The 25,412-nt window shown below is 39.5% G+C and overlaps 1 protein-coding gene and 1 long non-coding RNA gene across 2 annotated transcripts in view; one reads left to right on the top strand and one right to left on the bottom strand.

Moving 5' to 3' along the window:
• The window catches only part of PPM1L (protein phosphatase, Mg2+/Mn2+ dependent 1L), a 307,409-nt gene that overhangs the window by 68,135 nt on the left and 213,862 nt on the right, over positions 1-25,412 (top strand). The gene's annotated exons all lie outside the window — the stretch shown is intronic.
• LOC147577266 (uncharacterized) lies at positions 19,666-20,081 on the bottom strand. Its single transcript, XR_015240102.1, has 2 exons — positions 19,943-20,081; positions 19,666-19,815 (listed from the first exon to the last, which is right to left on the bottom strand). It is a non-coding gene; the product is annotated as an uncharacterized LOC147577266 (long non-coding RNA).

Consider the following 25,412-nt stretch of genomic DNA (forward strand, 5'->3'; position numbering starts at 1 on the left):
TTTTTTTTAAGATAATGTGATCTTGGAGTAGGGCTTGCAGCAAATTGTGAAAATGTTATCTCCTGATACTATGCATCCTAGTGTTTCTTATTGAAAAGTAATACCTTTAAAAGAAAATACATATTTACAACGTTTATTGAAGCAAATTTATTGGATAATGGCAACAATCCTTGGGTCAAAAACAGCAATCACAATCTGACTTAGTTTTATCACCCTCAGGAATTTTTATTAGATCCCCTGTACAGTATTATCAGCTATAAATAGAGATCAGCTAATTTGATGAAGAAGCTCTAGGTCTACAGATAATTGAACAAATATATCATGGTTTAAAAAAAACTCACATGAGATGACAGTAATAGTGAATAGGGCAGAAGAAAGAAAAGAAGTAGAAAAGAAAAGGGAAAGAAAATATAAAGGAACAATGGTGGATTTGTGTGCAACAAAATGCGGTTCCAATACCGACCTACTTAACACACTTTCTCACTGGGAGGCCATTGTTCTTTCTCGAACTCTTTTTGCTTGGCTGCATTCCCTCCCCATTTAGAAGGAGGACAGTCCCCCTCCCTCTTCCTCTGGTCCTTTGGCCAGAGACTAATGTTGCTGAGGTTGTTGGGGGAAGTAATGGCATTTTGCATTTGCAAATGTGGTCAGCCTCTGCAAGGGTTCGCTTCCAGCAGAAATCTTGTTATCCTCTGAGATACATTTTTACTAGCTGATTAAAAAAAAATCATTATGTCTAAAGAGGTTTCTTTGATAGAGAAATAAGATTCCTTTTTGTTGTTCTCTCCCTTTCCCCCCTTCTAGAGGGGAAATTCCAAGGGTAGGACTGGCAGAACTGGGGAAATTGTGTGCATACTCTATCATCCAGAAAGACTTCTACTTTTAAAGAAGACCCTTGGAGAGGTAGGACAGAAAGTATAAAAGAATGGCCAAATCACAATGCCTAACAAAGGGATAGCTCTTAGACTGTTTTCACACAGGCTTCTGTGCTCCATCCAATTGAGTGATGGTGTAATGTTATTAGTGTAGGTTAATGTATGTAGAAACCATGTGGATTAGTGGGTTAGTGCTCCTTGATGCTATATAAATTTGGTGCTTAAGTATCTTTAGAAAAACTAAACAAAAGCACAACACCCCAAACACCTTTTATTTATAATAGATTACCAAAATCAACTAAAATGGCTTAGTAACAAATACCCAGATAACCTGAGAGAGATGCATAATTAAAAAAAAAAAAAACAAAAAACACTTGCTCTTAACTGAAGCATTTGTGTCTGAATCTGTGTACCTCCAATAGCACGGTCATTCTTAGCTTAGTTAAGGAGACCAGTTGTTAGAAGGAAGCAGTAATTCCAGGGCAGGGAAGTCACACAGCGAGAACATGATACATGTTGTCATTTGCTGGCCCAAGGAAGAGCATGTGGTAGAAGACTCTGGTCTCCTCGGTATTCCAGAACATGCTCTGTGCTTGTTTACCTCTCTGCACAGGTTGTTTCCCCTACCAGTTAAGTGGGTTTCTTTGACCTGGAATGCCCTCCCTCTTCATTTTTATTTATCAAAACTCCACCCATCTCCTGGAAGAAAGGGACCCAACCCTTTGTCTCAGTATCCTTAACAGCCCCTGTGGTATCTGGCACCAGCAAGTGGTCAATAAATGTGTAATATATGAACAGGTGAATGGAAGGAAAGAGGGAAGCACAGCTGGCATTTGCCTACCTCACTTCTCAGCCCACAAATAGTTGTTAGAAACAGCTTTTCAAGACTATGTCCCATCTCTGATTTGTCTTACACTCTCCTTCCTTTCACGTTCTTCTCATTAAAACAAAGCAAAACTGGCTAAGGAGGCTGCCAGACAACTCACTCAGCTACCAGAGAGGGATGCTCTTCTGCTTTGTATCTGTAAATACATCAGATACACTTTACTGTTTTTTCATCCACCTTTAAAAAAATGGCTGATTTCCCCTTATTGGGGGCCTTCTGTTCCCTTCTTGCCTCACTAAGTCCATTCACATCCTGCAGGTAGACAGGCTGGAACAGGGTTTCATTTGTAACCTGTCAGCTCTACTTGTCAACTGGCAGAGATATGGTTGAGCATTAGGAGGGTCTTGGGAGGTAGGGTTATTAAGGGAGCAGCAGCTTGGTTTATCAGGGGGGTGGGAGGTGTGGGATGAATACACAGATACTTTCCAGTTCATTAAAGAGGGCAAAAATCTCAAGCTTTGGTCCCAATGTCCTACCTTTCCTGGCCTGTTCCTCGACACATTAGGGTGTCCTTCACACATGCTGCACCTCAGCCTACAAAACTGTAGCCTGGCAGCTGCTTCTCAGTCCTGGAAAACTCAAGTGGATTGGCCTATCACATAAACAGGACTGAAATCCTTAGGGTAGTTGAGAAAACAAGAAAGAATTTCAGAAACCTGATGATGAATCTTGGCTTTATGAGCTGACCTTGCTCTTTGTTTGGGCATTTCTTTGAGTACAGTGGTTTTTAGCTTAACTTAAAACAAAATGTGAAGTTTTCTTTTGTTATCATCATTCTCATCCTCATTATCCTTTTGGTAATTGTCATAGCTGCTATTATTATTATTTTTTTAATTAAAAAATTTTTTTTACATTTATTTATTTTTGATAGGCAGAGAGAGACAGAGCACAAGTGGGGGAGGGGCAGAGAGAGAGAGGGAGACACAGAATCCAAAGCAGGCTCCAGGCTCTGAGCTGTCAGCACAGAGCCAGACTTAGGGCTTGAACTCACAAACCACGAGATTATGACCTGAGCTGAAGTCGGATGCTTAACCAACTGAGCCATCCAGGCACCCCCGTCATAGCTGCTATTATTGAATGTCAACCCTGAACCAGCCATGGTCCTTATGCTTTACATGGATTAACTCGTTTAATCTCCCAATAACCTTCCCAAGGAAAAATTGACCCTGACCTATAATAATCTAGTACTAGATCAGAAGGAAGAAGCACATACATTTTCCTTTGGAGGCATTAGTTTGAGGTAGGGTAAAGCCATGAAGGGAAGTCATTTATAAACTTTTTCCTGGGAATGAGAGTACTTTATATTATTCCTACCCCACCCTAAAAGTTTAATATTTAGTTTTCTAAATGGTTTAGGGAAATTTAGATTTACATGGAAGAGAGACAAGTCAAATCATAATTACACTTTGTGGCTCTGAAAATAAATTTTCATTTATTGCTGAATTTTTTGGTCTCAAGATTACATGAGATTGATAGGTCAGATTCGATCCTTAGTCTACAATTGCACATTCTGCAATGGGGGAAAATTAAGACCTAAAAGTTATACTCAAAGCTTTTTTTTTTTCTCCTGGTGAATCTTGATATTATATTTTCTCATGCAATTTCAAAACTTTAAATAGTTTAAAAATATCCTTAAGTCTATTTGTAAGTGTGCATAAGATTTCAGCAGTAGTAGATTTAAGAGTATTTAAGAACTATTTAAAGAAGCTTTCTAATTGCCCACTTGAGCACAGATTATAAATCACCACAACATTTTCCAAATTCCTGTTCTATGCCAGGAACTATGTTGGGTGTTGTGGATGGAATTCAGTTGAACAGTACCAGCTATAGCCTCCACCTACCTTGGACAGCACCCAAGAGGGTTTAGTGTTGGATGCACTGGAATGCACTTGTTTAAACATGTTCCATATGTTACCAGGGAGAACCCGAGTTTTTCATTACCAGCCACATGATTAAAAATCAACCTATGTGTGGTCTGAGTTAACTTTTTAATAAAAATCAGTGATGAGTTGGAGGTAAGGAGGGAGTATTAGGTATGGTTTGAATATGAGTTGATGGCAACAGAGGCTTTGCTCATATATATTTTCTTTTAGTCAGCAATCCTTTGTGATGCTCAGTATCATTCTGTAATTTGAGTGGAATTAAGCTTAAACTGCTCAGAATTATATAACTAAGACATTATGTTTCAAGTACTCTTCTGAGTTAATAACTCAGCCAGCTAGCATGACCCCTGTTATACAAAGACGGGTATAGAGAGGATGAGAGGCAGGTGGCTAGGCTCTTCTGCATTGCTAGTTCATGGGACTGATTTAGTGTTTTGGATTTTTCAGCTAAATAATCCTAGGCTACCTTCTAGGGTCAGACAGGCTGTGTGTGAGAAGCTCAGGATCCATGTGAAGCAATGAGCAGAGGCATAAGAAATCTAGATTTGAGTCCCAGCTCCTTCTTATATGCCACCTATGTTATCTTAATGAAGCTTAAGCTCTCTGAAATTTGGTTTTCTTTTTTTTTTTAACAGTGTTTTTTTTTTTTTCAACGTTTTTTTTATTTATTTTTGGGACAGAGAGAGACAGAGCATGAACAGGGGAGGGGCAGAGAGAGAGGGAGACACAGAATCGGAAACAGGCTCCAGGCTCTGAGCCATCAGCCCAGAGCCCGACACGGGGCTCGAACTCACGGACCGCGAGATCGTGACCTGGCTGAAGTCAGACGCTTAACTGACTGCGCCACCCAGGCGCCCCTGAAATTTGGTTTTCTTATCAGCAAAATGGATATAATGGTACTTACTCACAGGTTGTTATGAAGATTAAGTCCAAAGCACCCAGCACAATGCCTGACATGTTTAAGACCAGTGCTGGCAGTCTCTTCAACTCCTAGTGATTTCCAACTGGGAAATGGTGCTGGGGCAGATATCCCAGATTGTTCTACAAGCAATATTTATGTAGCTAATGATAGTTTTATATTGTCCTATAACTCGTTCTTACACTGATTGCAGTTTGGAATATCATGTTTTCATTATAAATTATGTGTAAATTTATATTTACTTATTACATACCTTTTATGCAGCAGGCATTTTGGAACATTAGAAGTATAAAGATGAGTAAGACTTCCTTTTACTCAAAGAATTCACAGTATATGGGGAAAAGGAATGCAAAGTTCACTAACCAGAGTACAATGTGGGGACGTGTTTTACTCTCTGAATGGACGCACTGCTGTGGATTATGGGGATGGTGGAGAACAATGTGAACTCTGCCTTGTTGGGTGGGGGAGCTCAGACCAGGCAGTGCTTTCCAGATATGCCATTGAACTGGGTCTTGAGATATAATGGAGTTCAGAGAGACACAGAAGGGGTGATGTGGAAGAGCATTCCAGCAGGAGGAGACAGCCTGAGAGACGCATGGAATGCTGGCCAGGAGACTCAGGAGCCTTCTCCTGTAGTTCTGATCTTGTAGCTCTCTAGCAAGAAGATGTGTGCCTTTGAGAGAGTCGTTTAACCTGATTTTCATAATTTGTAAAATATGGGGGCTCAAGTGAGGTTTTTTAACTCTAAAATTTGGTATCTGTGATCAGGAGATGCAGAGAAGCTAAATGAGTCATGTAATGTTTTAGTCAGTTTAGGCTGCTGCCACAAGATACCTTAGACTGGATGGCTAAGCAACAAATATTTCTCACAGTTCTAGAAGATAGGAAGCCCTAGATCAAGGTGCCAGCAGATTTGGTGTCTGGAGAGGGAGGGCTCTCTTCCTGGTTTGCAAATGACTGTCTTCTTGCTGTATCCTCATATGGGGTGGTGGGAGAGAGAGAGAGACAGAGACAGAGAAAGAGAGAGAGAGAGAGAGAGAAGGCTCTGGTCTCCTCCTTGTCTTACAACAGCACTAATCCCATCATAGAGACTTCACCCTCATGACCTCATCTAACACTAATTGCCTTCCAAAGACTTCACTGCCCAATACCATCACATTGGAGACTGGGGCTTTAGATACAAATTTTGGGGCAGACACAAATATCCATCCATAGCACTGAGGGTCACATGATTCACCCATGGGAGGGCCAACACTGGAACTCCAATGTCACTGTTACATTTCGCTCTCCTCCCTCATCTCAGTCCATGTAGCATCTGCTTTGTACATGGATAGTCATTTAGCAGGGTGGAGGCTTCTATGCTTTCTAAAGGAACTCCTTTAGTCAGCTGAGCAGTCTTGGTTATTACCATGTACATTCCAAACATTTTTAGGGTCCTTTGATTGGTTGGTATCCTTTTGGCCTCTCAGTGGATCTTTATCACTCTCATTTGATAAGGACTGTAGGAGCCCTAAAAATTGTTCTCTTAATGCAAATTGATATTCTACTTCTCTCTCTATTAAATTCTTTTTAATGTTTATTTATTTTTGAGAGAGAGAGAGAGAGAGAGAGAGAGAGAGCAGGAGAGGGGCAGAGAGGGAGGGAGACACAGAATGCGAAGCAGACTCCAGGCTCTGAGCTCTGAGCTCTTAGCATAGAGCCTGATGTGGGCTTGAACCCATGAACCATGAGAGCATGACCTGAGCCAAAGTCTGACACTTCACCGACTGAGCCACCCAGGCACCCCTCCACTCTCTTCCTAAAAAGATATTAACTACAGTGGAGGTAAAAAAAACACAAAAGCTTATTTTATCTTAAGAATCAGAGTTCTCTTGCCTTATAATCTAAAGCATATTTTCTGCATTAAATTATTTGAGTTCCACTTTGATATTTTTCCTTTCTAGGTGCCACCCCTGTTGTTATTTCTTCAATATTTTTCATTAAAATGATGCACTTTATTTTATTTAAATACATTTTAAAAATGTAATAACTTTGAACTCACAGGTTGATATTATTATATTCTTTTTAAAAAATGTTTATTTCTTTTGAGAGAGAGAGAGAGAGTGACAGCTCGAGCAGGAGAGGACCAGGGGGCAGGGGGGAGAATCCCAAGTAGGCTCCATGCTGTCAGCACAGAGCCTGACATGGGGCTTGATCCCGTGAACAGGGAGAGCATGACCTGAGCTGAAATCAAGAGTCAGACGCTTAACTGACAGCCCTATTATATTCCTATATATAATAGGCAGCCCTATTATATTCTTCATTATATTTGTTTACTATATATGTTTGTTTATTATACATTTTATATTGTTTATTATGTTTCATTATATTGTTTTCTATTCACTTTAATATAATAAAGCACCTTGTGCCATCTAAAACCTTCCTACACATAGTAAAACCATGTGTATGTACTATGCTTTGGAAAAATTTAAGACTATCTGGGTTTATTGGTTGAATGGTGAAAGAAGGGAGGAATAAAAAAGATAAATAAAAATGATACTATTTTAAGTGTATACGTTATATGAGTGATTTAAAAAAATGGAAACATGAGTTTATAGGAGAAAGACAAGTAAGTTTGCTTGATTTCAAGCCCCTGTTATTGTCAAGGTAAATTGTGCATGTAAAGAAGGAAGTTGAACAAAATGACATTCCTTTTTGGGCCTTAAATATTTGCACATCTTTTTTATGATTCTTGTTTCACTCAGTAGCACTAGGGTCATGTGACCATATAGATATAAATGCTATGCTGTATATCTTGTCAAGAAGGGTAATGTCTGTGCCAGGGAAAGGAATTCTTGTTCTTATTGTGGGAAGGTAAAACAGAGTCAGAAGCAAATGAGATCAGATTCAGCTTGTCAAGCCTAGGGCAGGACCTTTGGAATGCAGAAAAACAGATTGGAGAGTGAGTTTAAAAGAAAGGGGGTAGGTAGGGCTGGCTTCACAGGCATGTGACCTCTGTGGTTGTACAGGTTTCCGCATTTAGAAAGGCCCTGTACTCGATTTAATGTTCTGCTGTCATCATCTTAAAAGTCTTAATAGTTTTTGAAAAAGGGACCTACATTTTTATTTTGCACTGGGCCCTAGAAATGTAGCCAGTTCTTGGGTTAGGGTAGGGAGATATTTATAGAAGGCTTTATTCAAGGTTTAGGTTCATGGGGTAGAAATGGAAGAGTGAAAACTAGAAATGAGTTGTGAAAAGGAGGTTTCAGGTCTTACCTGATGGGTCTCTTCTGATTGACCGTGGCTCATAGGTTAAGAGATCCAAAAGGATTTCTTGTGCCTTAAACTCCTTAAGCACTGGAAAACATTGTGCAGTAAGTTGTTCTCTGTGAATTACCTTGCAGAGTCAAGTTATGGTGGATCAAGTGGGGGCTGGCAAATGGAAATGCCTGCCAAGAGCGGCTCTAAAACAACAGGGAGTGGTCGGCAGGGGGGTGGGCATGAGGGGAACATGGTCTGTATTCTGCTTCAGCCTGTATTTGCCACTTGATGTTCAGCCATGTCATTGTCCAGAGTGGCTGAACCCTGCTGGTTCTTTAGAGCTAGAAATGTGGATTTTTTTTTTTTTTAATTTTAACATAAAATAATTTTATTTTCTCCATTATGCTTCCTCTGATCTCTGACTTCAGCCCCAACTATATACATCCAAGGCACTTTTAGATATTAGGGAAGTATCACTTTCAGGTATTAAAAACTTCCACTTTAATTTAATTTTTTTATTTTATTTTATTTTTTTTATTTATATATGAAATTTATTGTCAAGTTGGTTTCCATACAACACCCAGTGCTCATCCCAAAAGGTGCCCTCCTCAATACCCATCACCCACCCTCTCCTCCCTCCCACCCCCCATCAACCCTTAGTTTGTTCTCAGTTCTCAACAGTCTCTTATGCTTTGGCTCTCTCCCACTCTAACCTCTTTTTTTTTTTTTTTTCCTTCCCCTCCCCCATGGGTTCCTGTTAAGTTTCTCAGGATCCACATAAGAGTGAAACTATATGGTATCTGTCTTTCTCTGGCTTATTTCACTTAGCATCACACTCTCCAGTTCCATCCACGTTGCTACAAAAGGCCATATTTCATTTTTTCTCATTGCCACGTAGTATTCCATTGTGTATATAAACCACAATTTCTTTATCCATTCATCAGTTGATGGACATTTAGGCTCTTTCCATACTTTGGCTATTGTTGAGAGTGCTGCTATGAACATTGGGGTACAAGTGCCCCTATGCATCAGTACTCCTGTGTCCCTTGGATAAATTCCTAGCAGTGCTATTGCTGGGTCATAGGGTAGGTCTATTTTTAATTTTCTGAGGAACCTCCACACTGCTTTCCAGAGCGGCTGCACCACTTTGCATTCCCACCAACAGTGCAAGAGGGTTCCCGTTTCTCCACATCCTCTCCAGCATCTATAGTCTCCTGATTTGTTCATTTTGGCCACTCTGACTGGCGTGAGGTGATACCTGAGTGTGGTTTTGATTTGTATTTCCCTGATAAGGAGCGACGCTGAACATCTTTTCATGTGCCTGTTGGCCATCCGGATGTCTTCTTTAGAGAAGTGTCTATTCATGTTTTCTGCCCATTTCTTCACTGGGTTATTTGCTTTTCGGGTGTGGAGTTTGGTGAGCTCTTTATAGATTTTGGATACTAGCCCTTTGTCCGATATGTCATTTGCAAATATCTTTTCCCATTCCGTTGGTTGCCTTTTAGTTTTGTTGGTTGTTTCCTTTGCTGTGCAGAAGCTTTTTCTCTTCATAAGGTCCCAGGAATTCACTTTTGCTTTGAATTCCCTTGCCTTTGGGGATGTGTCGAGGAAGAGATTGCTACGGCTGAGGTCAGAGAGGTCTTTTCCTGCTTTCTCCTCTAAGGTTTTGATGGTTTCCTGTCTCACATTCAGGTCCTTTATCCATTTTGAGTTTATTTTTGTGAATGGTGTGAGAAAGTGGTCTAGTTTCAACCTTCTGCATGTTGCTGTCCAGTTCTCCCAGCACCATTTGTTAAAGAGACTGTCTTTTTTCCATTGGATGTTCTTTCCTGCTTTGTCAAAGATGAGTTGGCCATACGTTTGTGGGTCTAGTTCTGGGGTTTCTATTCTATTCCATTGGTCTATGTGTCTGTTTTTGTGCCAATACCATGCTGTCTTGATGATGACAGCTTTGTAGTAGAGGCTAAAGTCTGGGATTGTGATGCCTCCTGCTTTGGTCTTCTTCTTCAAAATTACTTTGGCTATTCAGGGCCTTTTGTGGTTCCATATGAATTTTAGGATTGCTTGTTCTAGTTTCGAGAAGAATGCTGGTGCAATTTTGATTGGGATTGCGTTGAATGTGTAGATAGCTTTGGGTAGTATTGACATTTTGACAATATTTATTCTTCCAATCCATGAGCAGGGAATGTCTTTCCATTTCTTTAAATCTTCTTCAATTACCTTCATAAGCTTTCTATAGTTTTCAGCATACAGATCCTTTACATCTTTGGTTAGATTTATTCCTAGGTATTTTATGCTTCTTGGTGCAATTGTGAATGGGATTGATTTCTTTATTTGTCTTTCTGTTGCTTCATTGTTAGTGTATAAGAATGCAACTGATTTCTGTACATTGATTTTGTATCCTGCAACTTTGCTGAATTCATGTATCAGTTCTAGCAGACTTTTGGTGGAGTCTATCGGATTTTCCATGTATAATATCATGTCATCTGCAAAAAGCGAAAGCTTGACTTCATCTTTGCCAATTTTGATGCCTTTGATTTCCTTTTGTTGTCTGATTGCTGATGCTAGAACTTCCAGCACTATGTTAAACAACAGCGGTGAGAGTGGGCATCCCTGTCGTGTTCCTGATCTCAGGGAAAAAGCTGTCAGTTTTTCCCCGTTGAGGATGATGTTAGCTGTGGGCTTTTCATAAATGGCTTTTATGATCTTTAAGTTTGTTCCTTCTATCCCGACTTTCCCGACTTATCCCGACAAGGGTTTTTATTAAGAAAGGGTGCTAGGGGCGCCCGGGTGGCTCAGTCGGTTAAGCGGCCGACTTCGGCTCAGGTCATGATCTCGCGGTCCGTGAGTTCGAGCCCCGCGTCGGGCTCTGTGCTGACTGCTCAGGGTCTGGAGCCTGTTTCAGATTCTGTGTCTCCCTCTCTCTGACCCTCCCCTGTTCATGCTCTGTCTCTCCCTGTCTCAAAAATAAATAAAACGTTAAAAAAAATTAAAAAAAAAAAGTTTAGAAAAAAAGAAAGGGTGCTGGATTTTGTCAAAGGCCTTTTCTGCATCGATTGACAGGATCATATGGTTCTTCTCTTTTTTTTTTGTTAATGTGATGTATCACGTTGATTGATTTGCGAATGTTGAACCAGCCCTGCATCCCAGGAATGAATCCCACTTGATCATGGTGAATAATTCTTTTTATATGCCGTTGAATTCGATTTGCTAGTATCTTATTGAGAATTTTTGCATCCATATTCATCAGGGATATTGGCCTGTAGTTCTCTTTTTTTACTGGGTCTCTGTCTGCTTTAGGAATCAAAGTAATACTGGCTTCATAGAATGAGTCTGGAAGTTTTCCTTCCCTTTCTATTTCTTGGAATAGCTTGAGAAGGATAGGTATTATCTCTGCTTGAAACGTCTGGTAGAACTCCCCTGGGAAGCCATCTGGTCCTGGACTCTTATTTGTTGGGAGATTTTTGATAACCGATTCAATTTCTTCGCTGGTTATGGGTCTGTTCAAGCTTTCTATTTCCTCCTGATTGAGTTTTGGAAGAGTGTGGGTGTTCAGGAATTTGTCCATTTTTCCAGGTTGTCCAATTTGTTGGCATATAATTTTTCATAGTATTCCCTGATAATTGTTTGTATCTCTGAGGGATTGGTTGTAATAATTCCATTTTCATTCATGATTTTATCTATTTGGGTCATCTCCCTTTTCTTTTTGAGAAGCCTGGCTAGAGGTTTGTCAATTTTGTTTATTTTTTCAAAAAACCAACTCTTGGTTTCATTGATCTGCTCTACCGTTTTTTTAGATTCTATATTGTTTATTTCTGCTCTGATCTTTATTATTTCTCTTCTTCTGCTGGGTTTAGGCTGCCTTTGCTGTTCTGCTTCTATTTCCTTTAGGTGTGCTGTTAGATTTTGTATTTGGGATTTTTCTTGTTTCTTGAGATAGGCCTGGATTGCAATGTATTTTCCTCTCAGGACTGCCTTCGCTGCGTCCCAAAGCGTTTGGATTGTTGTATTTTCATTTTCGTTTGTTTCCATATATTTTTTAATTTCTTCTCTAATTGCCTGGTTGACCCACTCATTCGTTAGTAGGGTGTTCTTTAACCTCCATGCTTTGGGAGGTTTTCCAGACTTTTTTCTGTGGTTGATTTCAAGCTTCATAGCATTGTGGTCTGAAAGTATGCATGGTATGATTTCAATTCTTGTAAACTTATGAAGGGCTGTTTTGTGACCCAGTATATGATCTATCTTGGAGAATGTTCCATGTGCACTCGAGAAGAAAGTATATTCTGTTGCTTTGGGATGCAGAGTTCTAAATAGATCTGTCAAGTCCATCTGATCCAATGTCTCATTCAGGGCCCTTGTTTCTTTATTGACCGTGTGTCTAGATGATCTATCCATTTCTGTAAGTGGGGTGTTAAAGTCCCCTGCAATTACCACATTCTTATCAATAAGGTTGCTTATGTTCATGAGTAATTGTTTTATATATTTGGGCGCTCCGGTATTCGGCGCATAGACATTTATAATTGTTAGCTCTTCCTGATGGATAGACCCTGTCACTATTATATGATGTCCTTCTTCATCTCTTGTTACAGCCTTTAATTTAAAGTCTAGTTTGTCTGATAGAAGTATGGCTACTCCAGCTTTCTTTTGGCTTCCAGTAGCATGATAAATAGTTCTCCATCCCCTCACTCTCAATCTACAGGTGTCCTCAGGTCTAAAATGAGTCTCTTGTAGACAGCAAATAGATGGGTCTTGTTTTTTTATCCATTCTGATACCCTATGTCTTTTGGTTGGCGCATTTAATCCATTTACATTCAGTGTTATTATAGAAAGATATGGGTTTAGAGTCATTGTGATGTCTGTATGTTTTATGCTTGTAGTGATGTCTCTGGTACTTTGTCTCACAGGGTCCCCCTTAGGATCTCTTGTAGGGCTGGTTTAGTGGTGACAAATTCCTTCAGTTTTTGTTTGTTTGGGAAGACCTTTATCTCTCCTTCTATTCTAAATGACAGACTTGCTGGATAAAGGATTCTCGGCTGCATATTTTTTCTGTCTAGCACACTGAAAATCTCGTGCCAATTCTTTGTGGCCTGCCAAGTTTCAAAAGAGAGATCAGTCACGAGTCTTATAGGTCTCCCTTTATATGTGAGGGCACGTTTACCCCTTGCTGCTTTCAGAATTTTCTCTTTATCCTTGTATTTTGCCAGTTTCATTATGATATGTCATGCAGAAGATCGATTCAAGTTACGTCTGAAGGGAGTTCTCTGTGCCTCTTGGATTTCAATGCCTTTTTCCTTCCCCAGTTCAGGGAAGTTCTCAGCTATTATTTCTTCAAGTACCCCTTCAGCACCTTTCCCTCTCTCTTCCTCCTCTGGGATACCAATTATGCGTATATTATTTCTTTTTAGTGTATCACTTAGTTCTCTAATTTTCCCCTCATACTCCTGGATTTTTTTATCTCTCTTTTTCTCAGCTTCCTCTTTTTCCATAACTTTATCTTCTAGTTCACCTATTCTCTCCTCTGCCTCTTCAATCCGAGCCGTGGTGGTGTCCATTTTGTTATGCATTTCGTTTAAAGCGTTTTTCAGCTCCTCGTGACTGTTCCTTAGTCCCTTGATCTCTGTAGCAAGAGATTCTCTGCTGTCAGCTATACTGTTTTCAAGCCCAGCGATTAATTTTATGACTATTATTCTAAATTCACTTTCTGTTATATTATTTAAATCCTTTTTGATCAGCTCATTAGCTGTTGTTATTTCCTGGAGATTCTTCTGAGGGGAATTCTTCCGCTTGGTCATTTTGGATAGTCCCTGGCGTGGTGAGGACCTGCAGGGCACTTCCCCTGTGCTGTGGTGTATAACTGGAGTTGGTGGGCGGAGCCGCAGTCAGACCTGATGTCTGCCCCCAGCCCACCGCTGGGGCCACAGTCAGACTGGTGTGTGCCTTCTCTTCCCCTCTCCTAGGGGCGGGATTCACTGTGGGGTGGGGTGGCCTGTCTGGGCTACTTGCACACTGCCAGGCTTGTGATGCTGGGGATCTGGCGTCTTAGCTGGGGTGGGTAGGCAAGGTGCACAGGGGCAGGAGGGGCAGGCTTAGCTTACTTCTCCTTAGGAGGGGCCCTGTGGCAGCAGGAGGGAGTCAGATCCGCTGCCGGAGGTTTGGCTCCGCAGAAGCGCAGAGTTGGGTGTTTGCGAGGAGCGAGCAAGTTCCCTGGCAGGAACTGGTTCTCTTTGGGATTTTGGCTGGGGGATGGGTGGGGGAGATGGCGCTGGCGAGCGCCTTTGTTCCCCACCAAACTGAGCTCTGTCGTCAGGGGGCTCAGCAGCTCTCCTTCCCTTTGTCCTCCAGCCTTCCCGCTTTCTGAGCAGAGCTGTTAACTTATGACCTCCCAGCCGCTAAGTCGCGCTTGCTGTCGGAACACAGTCCGTCAGGCCCCTCCGCTTTTTGCAAGCCAGACTCGGGGGCTCTGCTTGGCCGGCGAGCCGCCCCTCCGCCCCGGCTCCCTCCCGCCAGTCCGTGGAGCGCGCACCGCGTCGCCGCCCTTCCTACCCTCTTCCGTGGGCCTCTCGTCTGCCCTTGGCTCCAGCGACTCCGTTCTGCTAATCCTCTGGCGGTTTTCTGGGTTATTTAGGCAGGTGTAGGTGGAATCTAAGTGATCAGTAGGACGCGCGGTGAGCCCAGCGTCCTGCTACGCCGCCATCTTCCCTCTCTCTCCAGAAATGTGGATTTTTTAGCTGTGACGGTTTCCAATTAAAAAAAAAAAAAAGTGCTGTGTGGACTAAATAAAACATGTGTAATTGAAATCATTTCAGTCTTTAAGCAGACATTTTTATTTTTTTATATTTATTTATTTATTTTAATGTTTTATTTATTTTTGAGAGAGAGAGACAAAGTATGAGCTGGGCAGGGGCAGAGAGAGAGGGAGATAGAATCCACAAAGCAGACTGCAGACTCTGAGCTGTCAGCACAGAGCCTGATGTGGGGCTCGAACCCATGAACCATGAGATCATGACCTGAGCCAAAGTCAGATGCTTAACTGACTGAGCCACCCAGGTGCCCCTAAGCAGACGTTCTTAAACAACTTATTTTCTATAGGTAAACATGGAAAGTGACTAAATTAATATTTTAGGGGAGGGATCTATGGATCTAATGGACAATGGACCTAATTTTGATATCTTTGGTGAAGACATCCCTAATACAGAGATGGGGTTAGGGAGAGAGCTGCCAGTGGATGTTGAGGATTATGGTGCAGAATAAGCTCTAGATTCTCTTTCTTTTCTTTTGCCTTCTCTTTTCTTTCTTTTTTTTAAAGTTTATTTTATTTATTTTGAGAGAGAGAGAGCAAGTGTGAGCCTGAGTGGGGGAGGGTCAGAGAGAGAGAGAGAGAGAGAGAGAGAGAGAGAGAGAGAGAGGATCCCAAGCAGGCCCCTCAAGGATTCAGAGCTTGATCCCATGGACTATGAGATCATGACCTGAGCAGAAATCAAGAGTCAGATGCTCAACCAGCTGAGTCACCAGGTGCCCCCAGATTTTCTATATTGGAGGGGCTTAGGGGTTACAAGGGATATTGGTTTACGGGGACCTATTTTTAGCTGTGTTTGTATAATAAACTCATTGTTTTAGATAATATGACATAGATCATAAGAAGCCAGCTAGCTCTCTAGTACATTTTTTCTCACACTTCAGGTAAGATTGAAACGACAGCAACTGGTCATTTTCAGGAATGGACCGAGGAGTTTTAGGGCTGCTAGCGATTGAGGAGGAATACAAGCTTCTCAACTCCCCAGACCAATCTTTTGTCCATTACTGTTATGGTTTATTGTTAAAAGAAGATATTATGAGATGGACACATTAGCCTAATGTGTCCATTACTCTGATGCCATTAAAAATGCAGTTCATCTAACCATTTCCCCCCGATTCTGTGCTTACCTTCTGAATATGATTTGCCTCCCAAGTGAATCTACCAGAGGGAGAGAATGAATGCGTTCTACAATTTAGAATATAGGTGTTTTTATAGCTACTTATTGTTAATTATAATCTAATCAATTGACATTCTGGTGTTGTGTTATGTGTTGTGTGTTATGACTATGGTACTGTGGATCTTCCAGTGAAATGTAGAATCTCTTTGATATGCTGACAAACTCAATTTTGAACTTGCACAGCTCAAGGCCAGACCTTATACTATGGCAAATTTGCCAAAATAATGAATGCCACTTTGGGAGACCCTCTGGGGGGCCTTTCCTTAAGTGACACCTAAAATATACCTTAAATGTATGCAACTTTCCTATTTGAATTTCTTTAGTGATAGAGACACGATATATAGTACATAAAAATCATGGGGTAAAGTGGGATAGCCCCATGGAAGTCTTACTAGGATTTCAGATGTTTGACAGGTGCTGGCTCAAGTGAAGGTAAATTGATTTCTTTTTTAAAAAATTGATTTCTTTTTAAGAGTACTTTTCTAAAACATTTTATCTAGCCAGTGATCTCCAGTAGAAATACATTGTAAGTAGTGTTTCCCAACTTCATTTGCTAATGGCTCCTTTAAAATGTTTCCTTTGGCAACCAGTGCCTTTGGAAAACATCATGAAATATTTGCAAAGCATGGCCTTAAGATTGCACTGAAATTGAGGTATTTCTGGAATTCTCCTGGGGGAAAAGATGTATCTAATCAGTTTTCAGAATTTTTGTTGAATCACAGTTTACATTGGGTTCCATAAGATCTACCTGAGTGTTCTGGAGTGTTTGCTTACTAGCTATTTGAACCTGGAATTGTCCCAGCATTGACCTGGGCAGAAATGGAACTTGGCAATCTGGATTTTGGAATTTGGATCATATTATGAGTCAACCTGGAATTCCCGGAGTCCAAGACTTCCTTTATTAGTATGTTTCTTCTCCTGATAGTTCACATCTTAAAAAAGAGGTTGGGAATTTGCTTCTTAAGACCTATCTTAGAACTCAGCCATATTCTCACAGCTAGGACTCAATGAACATGATGGTTAGCCAAATAAATATTATTTTCAGAAAATCAGAGATCAGCTTATAGAGTAATATAGTTTTATAGATACATTATTTTCTTTAATTCTCAAATGAGGAAAGTGATTGCAGAACTCTATTTCCAAATATGAAATGGTGATTGCAGGTACAACTCAATTGTGTATTCTTAGTGTGTAATGACAATATTGAGAGGAAAATTGATTAGTAGTTTTAAAACAGCAGGAAAATTATTTCCTGCCCAAACATTGATTAGTCGTTGAATAGGCTTTCTTACAATCCTTTTCTTCCATAGACTGAAGGGTGCAGCACAGTCATATTTTATGTGGAGTCAAGCAGAGAAACCTACTTGATGCGATTAAACTTATTGCTGCTTTTTCAGCAGGTGCAAAAATAACTTTGTCTTCAGTAGTTACACTTTTCCTGGCTTGATAACACATCAGGACTTCTGTAGTTTTATTTTGATTAAAGAGATTATAGGAACTATTGTATTATGTTATGAAATGTGCAAACAATGAAGTATTGAAGTTTTCTGGTGATATATATTCCTCCCTTTGACTTATAAATAGCAATTTGCTTAGCATGCTTGCATGAGTGCTTTAAAATCCTATTAGCTGAAGGTCACATAACATTAACTTATTCCTGATTAGGTGTTACGTAAAATATAGGGATAAAGAAGACTGAAGTTCTTTCCCTCAGGGAACTTAAGATCTACTTGAGGAGGTAAGACATAGAATTAAGATAAATAAATATTAGAATGAGAGAGTTTATGATAAGTCCCAAATGAGTGGTTTAGAATATTACATAACTGGTATAGTATTTCACAGGAGAGAGATGTTTTCTGCCTCCTGAGGTAGTTGGGGAGCACTCCTGCAGGAGCTGGGCCTTGAGCTGGTCCCTGGGGACAGAAAGGATTCAGCCAGGTGGAGGAGATTAGGCGGGATGCTGGTGGCGGTACCAAAGGCAGCTAAGCCAGAATGTGTTTGCCTTTTCAGCAGTGAGTGGATCTATTTGGCTCTAATAGAGGACTCATGAAGGTGAATATTGGAAAATAAAACTGGAGAGGTAGGTTGAATTCAAATTGGAAAGGGCTTTGAACACCAGTCAAAGGAATTAGGACTTTATTCTGTAGAAAATGGATAAATAGTAAAGGTTCCTGAATAAAAAGAAGTAGAAAATGCAAGACATGGCTTTGTAGTTAGAGTAGAAACAGTGCACAGCTCTGAACTGAACTGCCTTACGATGGAAGACAGTGGTAAAGAGAAGTGTGAGCATTTCTGTCTTCATTTCTGATGGGAATATAAGTTGGGTTAGCTGTTTCATTTTCATTCTTCCCTTTATTTTTCCTGTTCTCTTTTAAGGCCTGTATAAAACCTTTTTTTTTTCAGTCTTAAAATACATTAATTCAAATTTGACCTTCCTTACTGCATGATAGTTTGAATGCCCAAAGCTATTTTCAGTTGTTCCAGATTGTCATAAGAGTTTGATGTCCAGGTGCCAACTGGAAGGGCCAAACCTGGCCTGTGGAGGATTGTTTTTAAAATCTGATTCTAAATTAAGCACTTTGGGATAGAAAAATGAGATGTGGCCTATTTCTAACTCAGCATTTGACTGAAAGTATATGTGTTTTTTCTTCTCTGCTTAAATATTTGTCTGGCTCTTTCAGACTCAAAAGGCATATAACTCAGAGCTAAGAATATTTAGATTCCTCTTCCTTCCTTTTTTCCAGAGTATTTTTTGGCTTCCACTATAAAAAGTGATACTTATAAAGGAATTTCTCCAAATATTGGGTAATAATTCTTAAAAAAATTTTTTTATTCCTAGTCCTCCTATTTCATACCTCACAAATTATTGAAACAGGATTAAAAATTTTTTTTGAAATATGAGCCATTGGTAGAAGTTAGACTTTTAAATATTTAAAATTAAGTTTTTTGTAATGTTTATTTTTATTTATTTATTTATTCATTTTTTAATGTTTATTTATTTTTGAGAGAGACAGAGACAGAATGTGAGTGGGTTAGGGGCAGAGAGAGAGGGGAGACACAGAATCTGATGCAGGCTCCAGGCTCCGACCCGTCAGCACAGAGCCCGATGCAGGGTTCAAACCCAGGAGCTGTGAGATCATGACCTGAGCCAAAGTCGGCCGCTCAACCGACTGAGCCACCCAGGTGCCCCTGCTTATTTTTATTTTGAGAGAGAGAGAGAGAGAGCACTCGCGAGGGGGAGGGGCAGAGAGAAGAGGAGAGAGAGAATCCTAAGTGGGCTTCGAGCTGTCAGAGCAGAGCGCAATGCAGGAATCCATCTCACGTATCGTGAAATGATGACCTGAACTGAAATCAAGAGTCAGACACTTAACCAAATGGGCTACCCAGGTGTCCCCTAAAATTAAGTTCTAAATGACAGTGACCACATTGGTAGCAATTGTGATACAGGGGAACAGATCATAGTATACATGCTTTGGAGCCAGAGAAACCTGGTGTCAGCGCCCCCCTCTGCCATTCAAACTGGGTGACCTGAGTGTATTACTATGATTACACATCATTTTCTAAGTTCCTTGGGTAGAATTCAAAGCAGGTTCTTTTCTCTCTATATAAGTGGAATTTATTTGGAAACTCACAGTGACAGAAAATGGATAAAAACACACATAGACTTTTAAGGGTATCTCAGCTTAGAGACCTTCTGAGACCTGCTGAGATACAGAGTAGAGGATGTGGAGAGAGTCTGTGGGCATAAAGGGAGATTGATGGTTGTGTCACCTCAGATTCCAGGCCTTTATCCTCTCTGAGCCTTAGCTGCTTCATCTTTGAAATGGAGAATAATACTTACAGGGTTGTTATGAAGATAAAAATAGATAACTTAGAGCAATACTAGGCACTCAGTAAAACAGTAGCTATTATTATTGTTGGCGGTGGGATTTGGGTGGGTTTGACTTCTTTTTCAGCTCTACCATTTTTTCCCCTGTATTTTATTTCCTCTTCTACCATCCTAGAAGATGTGGATGTGTTCAGAGCCTAGGATCTTGAGCTAGGAGAAAGAAAAAAAGAAAAAATCCTTAGTGATCAAAGGAGTCTTTCAAGGGACATGCTAAGACACTATCATGTGATACTTATACTGTCATTCCATTGGCCAAAACTTAGTCACAGCACCATACCTGGCTGGAGTGGAGGCTGGGAAATGTAGTCTTCCCTGGCTGATCTTTACATGGAAGAGGGGAAGATGAAATTTTGATGGCTAACCAACAGTTTCTGCCAAGGTATTCAGTGTGCTTTTATGACCTGAGTGTTTCCAGTGTCCCCATGGAAACAAAACCAATTATGATGGTATGTAAACATTTTAAATATTCCATAAATGTGTTACCATTTGACCAGTACTCTTAAGATAGAATATTTTATCCTCAGTTTTTATTATTTTTTTTTTCAACGTTTATTTATTTTTGGGACAGAGAGAGACAGAGCATGAACGGGGGAGGGGCAGAGAGAGAGGGAGACACAGAATCGGAAACAGGCTCCAGGCTCCGAGCCATCAGCCCAGAGCCCGACGCGGGGCTCGAACTCACGGACCGCGAGATCGTGACCTGGCTGGAGTCGGACGCTTAACCGACTGCGCCACCCAGGCGCCCCTATCCTCAGTTTTTAATGTACTATAAAGCACTTTGACTTTCTAATTAAAAAGGTTAAGATTTTGTTTGTAATTATTCAGTCCAGCATTACCATTATTCTTTTTTGTAGTTATGAGGTCTTGGAATTTGGGATTTGATCTCAACAGAGTCTCACCTCACAGCCTCCATTGACATACACTTTGTGTCAGTTTCTGCTTTGCAGTCACAGATACCTATACTGGTCATCACTGCTAGAATTCTGAGGGTCAGGCTCAGTAAAATGTATGCCATAATCACATAACAACAAACATATAAAAACAATTGTCACGTATCTGAAAATATCCTTTTGTGTACTCAGATCTGCCATTGTAAAAACTTTTGTCTGTTTTTCATCATCTATCTATTTGGGTCTTTAAACTGGATTATTATTATTATTATTATTTTTTTTTTTTTCAACGTTTATTTATTTTTGGGACAGAGAGAGACAGAGCATGAACGGGCGAGGGGCAGAGAGAGAGGGAGACACAGAATCGGAAACAGGCTCCAGGCTCCGAGCCATCAGCCCAGAGCCCGACGCGGGGCTCGAACCCACGGACCGCGAGATCGTGACCTGGCTGAAGTCGGACGCTTAACCGACTGCGCCACCCAGGCGCCCCTATTATTATTATCTTTAATTTTGAGATAATCATAGATTCACATGCAGTTGTGAGAAATAATAGAGATATCCTACACACTTTTCATCATTTTTCCCCAGGAGTAGCCTCTTGCATGACTGTAGTACAACAATACAACCACTATTCACAGTGCTTATTTAGATTTCACTGGTTTCACATGTACCCATGTGAGTGTGTATATGTATGTGTGTGTGGTTCTGTGCAGTTTTATCACATGTATAGATTCATGTGATCACATCACAGTCAAGATACAGCACAGCTTTATCAACACAAGACTCCTTTGTGTTACCCTTTTAGCCGTAACCACCACTCTCCTTCCCTAACTCCTGACAATCACTAATCTGTTCTCCATCTTCGCCATTTCAGGAATACTGTATAAATGGAATCATGCAGTATGTTTCTTTTTTTTTGGGCAAACATTCTGCGCCTAGACTAAGTCTTAGTCATTTACCAGAGGAGGACAAAGAACAGCTAATCCCCCAGGCTCTAGGTACCTGTCCTATTTCACAGAGATGTTTATGAAAATACATAAATCTGATGTGCAGGATTTTTTTTTTATTAACTGAGGTAATTGCATATGTGAGCTTTTGAAATTGGCTTTTTTTTTTTTTCACTCCACCTGATTCCTTTGAGATTCATCCAAGTTGTATGTATCAACAGTTCATTCCTTTTTAATGTTGAGAACTATTCTTTGGTATGGATGTACTATGGTTTGATTAACCACTCACCCACTGCAAGGACATTTGGATTGTTGTCAGGTTTGGGCTAATACTTTTAAAGCTGTTATAAACATTTGTGTACAGCTTTTTGTTTGTGTGGATGTCAGTTTTCTTGCATGCAAGATAAATGCTCAAGAGTGCAATTGCTAGGTCTTATAAGAGACACATTTAGTTTTATAAGCAGCCATACTCCTTCCTAGAATGGCTGTAGAATTTTACATTTCTATAAGCAAAGTATGAGCGATCCAGTTTCTCTGCATTCTTGGATCCTCGCCAGAATTAGTATTATCACTGTTTTTTTGTTTTTACTTTAGCTTATCTGATAAGTATGTAGTGATATTTCATTGTGATTTTAATTAGCATTTCTCTAATGGGAAAATGTATGTACACCCACACACATGTATACACATGCACACAGACATATATATATATATATATATATATATATATGTGCACATTTTATACATATATTTTTTTTTTCAGAGTAATATCTATTTGGATCCTTTGCCCATTTCAAAATTGAGTTAATTATTTTTTTATTGTTGAGTTGTAAGAGTTCTTTATATACTCTGGAGATAAATCTCTTATCAGATAGATGATTTACCAATATTTTCTGACATTCTTTGGGTTGTCTTTTCACTTTCTTAATGGTGTCATTTGTAGCACAAAGGTTTTTAATTCCACTGAAATCCAATTTATCTTTTTTTTTTTTTGTTCATTTGTGTGCTTTTGGTGTTGTATCTAGGAATCCACTGCCTGACCCAGAGTCACAAAATTACCCCAATGTTTTAAGAGTTTTATAGTCTTAACTCATAATTTAGGCTGGTGGTCCATTTGGAATTAATTTTTATGTATGGTGTAAATATTTCTTATGCTTTAAATTTTTTCAGCTTTATTGAAATATAATTGACATACAACATTGTGTAAGTTTAAGGTGTACAAGGACAAAGATTTGATACACAAATGTATTGTGAAATGATTACCATGGTAAGGTTGGGTTAACACCTCTGTCAGCTCACATAATTACCTTTATTTTTGGAGTGATAACGTTTAAGATCTACTCTCTTAGCAAATTTCACATTATACAGTATTGTTAAATATAGTCACCATGCTATACATTACATCCCAGAACTTATTCATCATGTATCTTATGCTTTAAAGTTTTATAACTTTATATTTTACATGTAAATCTGTGATCCATTTCAGTTATTTTTGTAAAAGTTGTGTCCAGTTGTGCCAGTACTATTTGTTGAACTCAAATACAATTTTTGGTTAAAATCTAACTGTCCCATATGCAGTCAGACTTCAAGCTGGTTTTTCCTCTGAGAAAGAAGTATATCTGAGATGAAGTGGGGATATCAAGAATCTAATAAGTGGCTGTACCACCTCAGTTTTCTACCTGCAAAAGGAAGATAATACTTCTTGCCAAAATAAAAATATAAGGATTAAAATCAGAAATACCAATTTCTTGTCATAAAGGTACTTGATAATGTCACTTAAAAGACTTACAAATGGAATAACATTTGGTAAGGTTACCTCCCAATAAAGAAAATGGAAAGGAAGTTTCTCCTTGAAGATGAAAACATATGTATTATTTTAACAGTTCTAAAGACCTCAAGCTAAAATAATGAACTAGAATAAAAAGAAGAAAAGAATTGGCTTTTCACATTTCAGGTCTTTTTGCCTGGAACTTTGTTCATCCACGGCTTTTTATTAGGTTGTTTGTGAACAGTTGGTGCACATATGGTACAGTTACACCTCATTAATAGAAAATAAATTTTCCATGTGGTTTTGTTGCCTCTTTCTTTGCAGTTATTTTGCTTTAAGACAAATTTCTGTTTCATGAAAGTTTGGCCTTTCTGTCTTAGGAAATCTCTGCAGACACTTTATGTTTGTTTGAAATTACTCATCTTTAAAAAAAATTTTTTTTAATGTTTATGTATTTTTGAGAGAGAGAAAGGAGAGAGAGAGAGAGAGAGAGAGAGAAAGAGAGAGAGAGAGAGAACATTAGCAGGGGAGGGGCAGAGAGAGAGAGGGAGACATAGAATTTGAAGCAGGCTCCAGGTTCTGAGCTGTCATCACAGAGCCCAACACGGGGCTCGAACTCACAGACCATGAGATCATGACCTGAGCTGAGGTCAGATGCTTAATTAACCGACTGAGCCACCCAGGCGCCCCATTAAATTACCCATCTTCTCTTAAGTTTTGCAGTCATGCATTAGATACTGTATAATTCATTGTGTTACTTTAAAAATTTGTATCATTAGGTTGCTCAATTTGAAAGACATATTTCAAAAAAGATTTTGGCACATAAGATAAGGCTTTAAAAGTACAACAATCTCCTTTTATTTAGAATAGCTGAATAACAGAATTATATATACTAGAGGTGGGTTATCAGCGAAATCAGTGGTTAGTTATAAAGTATATTTTGACAATGTGTATAGTGCTTTTGCTATTCTTTTTAAAAGATTTTTTATTGGCATGCAATTTTATAATTCACATATAAAATTTACCTTTTTGAAGTGTACAAATAGTGTTTTTTAGTATTTCACAAAGTTGTGCAATGATCACCACTAATCCTAGAATGTTGTGTTGATTATTTGTCAATCCCTTTTGATTTATTTTTGCTAATTTTACATGTCAAAAACAGATTAGAGGTGGTTTATAATAGGATACTTATTATAACAGTATGATTTAAGATTTCAAAAACACTAGTTGGAAGGGAGGAATAAATATACTAAAAGTTTTAACTGAAGGTAATGTAATATACTTTTAAGCAAAGCATGTAAATCTAAAACTTTCAGTGTGATAGTGCTTCATCTTCTATCATGGATCCAAACTTGTATTCCTAAAAACAGATATCACTCTGCTTCCCTCTTTAAAACGCCCTCTTGGTTTCGACAGCCAGAGGTCATCTTTCAAGTTAATGGATGAGACTCATTCAAAGTTATGAATATAACCTTGCTGGGTGGATAGGGGTTTGTGTGTGTGGGTAACTTTGCACATCTTTTTGTACCATCAGTTCTACCTAAACATTTTAGAGAAGCACCGATATTTTATATTAACTTGAAGATATTGATTAATATAAAAAATACCTAATGGGTAGAATGCAAAATTTGTATGAAATACATTAGACATCAAATAAATGTTGTGCTTGATCTCAGTTGATAAGAGATATGATACCAGGAACCCTTCTTAACACATGTTCTCTTTTGCCACTAGCAATTCTGCCTAAAAACTAACTGTGGAGTTCTGGCATACCCAAACAAACAAATACAGAACCAAACAACCCAACAAACTCCAGAGCCCTACCCCTCAATCCTTAGATTGGTATGAAGTCGCTTCACACTGTACTAAACGTCTCACAGATCTGGTTCAATATCTAACCCTTTTCATATTCTTTTCCTGGAATGTCCCTACTATCAACCCGATCTGCCCTGTACTATCAGATTCCCCCCCCCCCCCCCCCCACTTCCTCCATTCCTGGCTCACATAATTTCTGTCCATGTGTTCCCTATTATTATGCTGCCCAGGTACATTCTTCCCGTCTCTGTTGCTGTAATTGCCATGGTGTATTATTATAGAATCACAGGAGGTCTGCTTAGGTAGAGAGAGGTGGTAATGGATGTA

Source organism: Puma concolor, chromosome C2 (assembly GCF_028749965.1).
Source record: "Puma concolor isolate L17-30 chromosome C2, mPumCon1.1.hap2, whole genome shotgun sequence".
Taxonomy (NCBI): Eukaryota; Metazoa; Chordata; class Mammalia; order Carnivora; family Felidae; genus Puma; species Puma concolor.